Source organism: Lemur catta, chromosome 18, assembly GCF_020740605.2.
Source record: "Lemur catta isolate mLemCat1 chromosome 18, mLemCat1.pri, whole genome shotgun sequence".
NCBI classification, from domain to species: domain Eukaryota; kingdom Metazoa; phylum Chordata; class Mammalia; order Primates; family Lemuridae; genus Lemur; species Lemur catta.
The window spans coordinates 17,647,479-17,653,478 of NC_059145.1; the positions used below are offsets into that span (position 1 = coordinate 17,647,479).

A 6,000-nucleotide genomic window follows, 5' to 3' on the forward strand; every position below is an offset into this window, starting at 1 on the left:
CTGTACAATTTGCTCAATTTTTCTGTAAAGCTAAAACTGCTCTAAAAAATATAGTTTAGAACAAGAACTCTTACGCACCTGCAAGATGTGTAAAAATGTGAGAGATCTGTGAACAATTGTTCTCCAACATAAGGATTTCATAATATATTATTATCTTATATTTATCATTTAATTATTGATGCATCTATACACATAGGACTTTCTCTGTATTCTAGATATTTATTTCTGCTGCCTTTCTTTCATTCTTGGTTAATATCACACAAAGTTCGTTAATTGCATTAAACACTTCAAAGAACAACTTTTGGCATCACATTTCTTTCTTATATTGCCTTCCATTATATTTCTCATTAATTTCTACTCTTTAAGATTATACTGGGATTGTTCATTTTTCTATTAAGATGAATATCTGATTCATTAATTGGAGTATTTTCTTTGTTATTTTTTAATTTTTATTTTATTAATTTTTAATATTTTTTTGAGACAGCCTTGTTGCCCAGGCTAGAGTGCCGTGGCGTCAGCCTAGCTCACAGCAACCTCAAACTCTTGGACTCAAGTGATCCTTCTGCCTCAGCCTCCCGAGTAGCTGGGACTACAGGCATGTGCCACCATGCCCGGCTAATTTTTTGTATATATTTCAGTTGTCCAAATAATTTCTTTCTATTTTTAGTAGAGATGGGATCTCACTCTTGCTCAGGCTGGTCTCGAACTCCTGAGCTCAAACCATCCACCCGCCTCGGGCTCCTGGAGTGCCAGGATTCTTTGTTAATATAAGCAGTAAAACAGCACTTTTTATCTAAATACTGCTTTAGTTACATCACAAATTTTGATATATTTTCATTATTATTCAGTTCTAATTAATTTCTAAAAATTTAGTGCAATCTTAAATATTCAAACCCCTGAAATTGGCATTATGATTCTTGTTTTATGTAATCAATATTTGCTTATATTAATTCAGACATTTCCCATTTTCTTTACTTTGCGTTCTTTTACGTACCTCACCTCTTGCTTCTGAATAATTCCCTTCCTCCTGAAATGTATGGTTTAAAAGTTCTTTCAGTGAGAATCTATTGGGAGTAGACATTTTTGGTTATTTTTTATCTGAAAATGTTTTTATTTTGCACTAGTTCTTAATGGAGGCTTTCACTGGATATGTAATTATAGACAAAATTATAGTTATTTTTCTCTCTGCACTTTGACATTATTCCACTATCTCCTTTTCAATTTTGCTTTTAAAAAGCAAATTTTCAGTTAATTTTAGTTTTTAAAAGTTATCTGTCTCTTTTAACAGGACTCCTTAAAACTTTTTTTTTTGGTCTTTAGTTTTCTGCAATTTCACTTTTGTTTGTCTAGTTATGGAGTTATTTTTATTTATCCTCCTTAATATTTTGGAACTTTGGAAATTTTAGAATTGATGTCTTTCATCTAATCTTGATATTCTTGACAATTTCCCTTTGATTATTGCTTTACCACCATTACTTCCTTCTGAAACTTCAAGTGACCTATCTTGGAACCTGTTAGTCTGTCCTCTAGGTCTCAACCTCCATTTCATGTTTTATCTTTTTGTATCTCTAAAATCCATCTTTGGTAATTCAGATCTAAATTCTGGTTTACAAATTCTTTCTCCAACTGTGTTTAGCCTGAAAAATATCCATTGAGTTTTGTGTTTTATTATATTTTAATTCCCTTCCTTCCTTCCTTCCTTTTTTCCTTCCTCCCTTCCTTCCTTCCTTCCTTCCTTTTTTCCTTCCTTCCTTCCTTCTTTCCTTCCCTCGTCAAAAATTCCTGGTCATTTTTCATAGCATAACATTTACTTTTTAGATATCATCATTCACTTCTTTAAAAAGACTAAACACACTTATTTTATATTCTGTATTGAACATTCTACCAGCTATACTTTCTATCTGACTGATCCAATTATTTCTGCTGATTTTCAGAATGGTTTAATTCTTTGTTATTTATTTACCTCTTTCTTTGTGAGCTCACATTTGTTGGAATTCTACCTGTGAAAATCCCTTAGCAATTTGGGTGAATGGTGCATTCTTTTAGAAACAATTTGTGTTTGTTTCTGTCAGGTGTTCCTGACTCTTAATTCTTAACTACTAAAAGTTAAATTTTTGCTTGGGTTTACACAAATAATATACATATCCTGAAATGTACATGCTGCCTGACTTTTCTTTAGGAATTGGCAGAGAAGACATTGTGAAGATAGGCACACATCCTCGTAATCTGCTGAGGCACAAGACTTTTTCCTAGTTTACTCTCTGAGCACGTCGCCCTCCTAAGGACCTGGCTTTCTGTCCAGGTCTGTGGCACAAACTTTCCCCTACTCAGGCACAAGACTGTCTCGGTATCATCTGCGACTGTGAACCATTGAAACCCAAGATAAAGTCACACAGAAACACACGACTCTTCCTCCTGTGCTCTTTTACTCTGTTTTCTTGTTATTTCTGGCCTCTGAGTAGTCCCTTTACTTTATTGTCAGTTTATGCGTGGAAAAGGATACATTTTTTACAAAATCTTATCTAGTGTCTTTTGGTGTACTATGCCAACAGGAGATTATAAGACTATCTAATCTCCCATATTGGTATACACGAAACAAGGTTCTTCGTTTTCATGGACAATAAACACTGTCATTTGAAACAGAGATTAGACTTTTTTCTTGTTACCGCATAGGGTCAATAAAAGGAAGTCACAAGAGAGAACACTTTCCGACTACAAAATCAAGATGCAAAAAATTGTGTATAATTTAATGTCATTTTTATAAAAGAGTAACCAATACATGTACACACAGATATACACAAAAATACACACATATATACACATACTTGTATGTATATATCGAAATGTTTGAATACCATTAAATTGAGCACGTGTGGGCCTTAGTCCATTTGTGCTATTATAACAAAATACCAAAGGCTAAGTAATATATAAGCAATAGAAATTTATCTCTCACAGTTCTAGAGGCTGAGAACTCTTAAGATCAAGGGTCCAGCATGTGGTGTTTGGTGATAGCCTTCTTGCTGCATCTTCACATGGCAGAAGGTGGAAGGGATGAGGAACCTCTTTTACGAGGGCCTTAATCTCATTTTTGAAGGAGGAACCTTCATGACCTAGTCAACTCCTAAAGGCCCCACCTCTTCATACTGTTGCATTAAGGGTTAGATTTTAACATACATTTTGGAGTGCACACAAACATTCAAACCGTAGCAGTGTGCAATTAAATCAGGATGATATATACTAAATTGTTGGCATGGTTTCCCATTTGACATGGCTGATACGGGAATAGAGAGAGGGTATGGGAATCAGAGAATAAACCAAAAGGAAAGTGTGTGTGTGTGAGAAAGAACACTCTAGAATGTGATATAATAATATTTATGCATTTATATAAAATATTGTATCCATGAAGAAAAGATATATTTTGCACATTTCCCTGTGTAATAGAGTTATAGACTGCATATATGTAGTCTACTTATTTACTAATTTATTTGTAAATAGTCCAAATAGTGACACCACTGATGGTGGGAATATAATTTTCTAATAGAGACCAGCTACTTGGTGATGCTGTTTAAGAGTGAATCAAGAAGTGGAGGGGAGAGTTGGCAAAGACGAGGTGCCCTCTAAGTCTGAGATTCTTTTTGAGCATATTACAATTCTGGCACCAAGAATTTCCAAAGTAAAATATCAAGTTACTCCAATAACAACATGAAAAAGTTGCTTTTGCTCTATTCCTTGAGACTCAATACAGTCTTAAAATGTATCATGCCAACTGTGTTTTTCTATCACCACACAGGGTCCATTGCATGTCCCAAAAAGGATCCCACAGTGTCATGTTAATTTAATCACAATGACTGAGCATCTGAAAACCTCTTTGTTCTTTAAAAGGATGTTTTGTGAGCAATTGGTGCAATACAATTTTGCTTTTGCTTTGAACAAGTCCCAATGTCACCTTTACTCTTTTACCAAGAGCTGCATTTTATTTGCCTGAGCAACCATGGAAACGCTGTGTCGCCGGGTTTGTAGCACACTATGTCTTCGTGACTTTCTACTAGGAAAAATAGGAGGTTAACCACAGTAATTCTAGTATTATACCCTAATTTCACAGTGCAGCTTTTGTAATATTAGTATAAATGTGTTTTTCCACTCCAGAGCGTGTTCCACGTGGGTTATTTCCTCATTGATGAGCATAGTAATTTTACAGGACTTGAAACTGGATTATCTTTTGCAGGAAGACTGATTTGGGCCAAGATGGTGAAGAGGTGAACACAATGAGAAAAACCCTTAGGAGAGAAAGTGACTAATATTTAATTGCCGAGGAATGTCTGTTTCTTCAAATAATTTATGGATCTACAACACACACTGCCTTGTTTACCCATCAGCTACTGCTGGAACTTCAGTACTCAATGCTATTTTAGGAAAATATAAAGTTATAATATTCAGTATTTTAATTTTTACTTGAAAAGCAAACACTGCTTACTCAACTGAATGGGATGTCCAATTTAAACTCTATTTGTACTACTGAGACCAACTTTTATAGGATTAAATTTAAAGTCAAAATAGTAACCAGGCAGAGCCCTCTTTCAGCCCATTGAATGTACCTTGCTCTCTCTTTCTATAGAGATTTTATACATTTTGTTTTTTTCTGCTTAAAACGGTCTCTTTCCTACCTCTCCAGTCCTTCTGGCATATTATTCTCTCTTGCCTAGGAAAGTCCCATTTGATCCTCAGATTTTTATCTCACATCTACAAAGAAGGAGTCCATACTGTTTAGGGCTAATAGCCATAGTCTCATAGAACCATATACTTCCTTTTATATCACAATTGTAATTTCACATGTGTTTGGTGATAATATTATTAAAATGTGTCTCTCCCATTACACCAGAAGCTCTCTAAATGACCTGGTTGTATCTGGTTTGTAATAACTATTATATCCCCGAAGCCAGGCATAATGCCTTGTGTAGAGTGAGCTCTCAGCGTATATTTATTGAATTGATAAATAAACCAATGATTAAATAAACCAGCTAGAGTCCCAACACATAAATGATTCCTATATCCCATTCTTACAAGCAAAATTAACCATCTTCAAACACAGGGAAGCTACTACAGCATATTGTGTGTTTCTCTGTGCTGTCCAACAGAACTTTCTCTGATAATGGAAATGTTCGTAAGTCCAATATCATCCTCTTCTGTTCAATACAGTAGCCACGTGTAGTTATTGAATACTTTAAAGGTGGCTACTTCAGGTGCAAAAGTTAACTTTATATTTTATTTAGGTTTAATTAGTTTTAATTTATTAATAATAGCCATATGTGAACAATGACTACCATATTGGAAAGCACAGGATAGTTAAGAGGTTATAAAATTTCTTCTCCTTTTCATGCTGAAAAAATTCAGCAGAAGATTCAAGGCACGCTGGTGGGAGATCAAATTTCATAATTAGTGAAGTCAAATAGAAAGCTGAACCACTCTCAACTTTTGTAGATAATATCAAATCTTATTAATAGCAATACCAGGAGAAAGTATCAAAAACATAATGATATAGCTTTGGTTTTAAATTTTGCTTTTTGCCTTCATCACCACTAACTAAAAGCACAGCTGATGAGATACTAACCCTTTCATAGTGTTTTCATCTCCAAATCTAATTCCAATATGTTAATAACATCTTCAAGTGAATCTCCCTTGACGATTCCAACCCACAATGAACTCACTTCCTTAATTTGCCCTGCACTTTTTGTACTGTACAAGTCCTTTCTTTCATCACTATATGCCTTCTATAATGTAGCTGGGGAAGAACTCTTAAAGCAGATTAACCTTTTAGGCTAATAGGCTTCTTTTGGTCCATAACTAACAAAATGAAGAAAGAGTTAGCTCCAACAACTTGAAAGGATTATTGCACTTCTGAGAAAACCTACCCAGTGCACTGAGAGTTATTTACTCTCTAGGAGAAATTGGCCACAAGATGTGACTTCAAATGCATAAGGATATATTTGATTGCATTTTCAC

The 6,000-nt window shown here is 34.6% G+C and overlaps 1 pseudogene; it reads right to left on the minus strand.

The window, feature by feature from the left end:
- Positions 1–2,671, minus strand: part of LOC123623382 — a 116,779-nt pseudogene extending 114,108 nt beyond the window's left edge.
- Between the last annotated feature and the right edge of the window lie 3,329 nt (positions 2,672–6,000).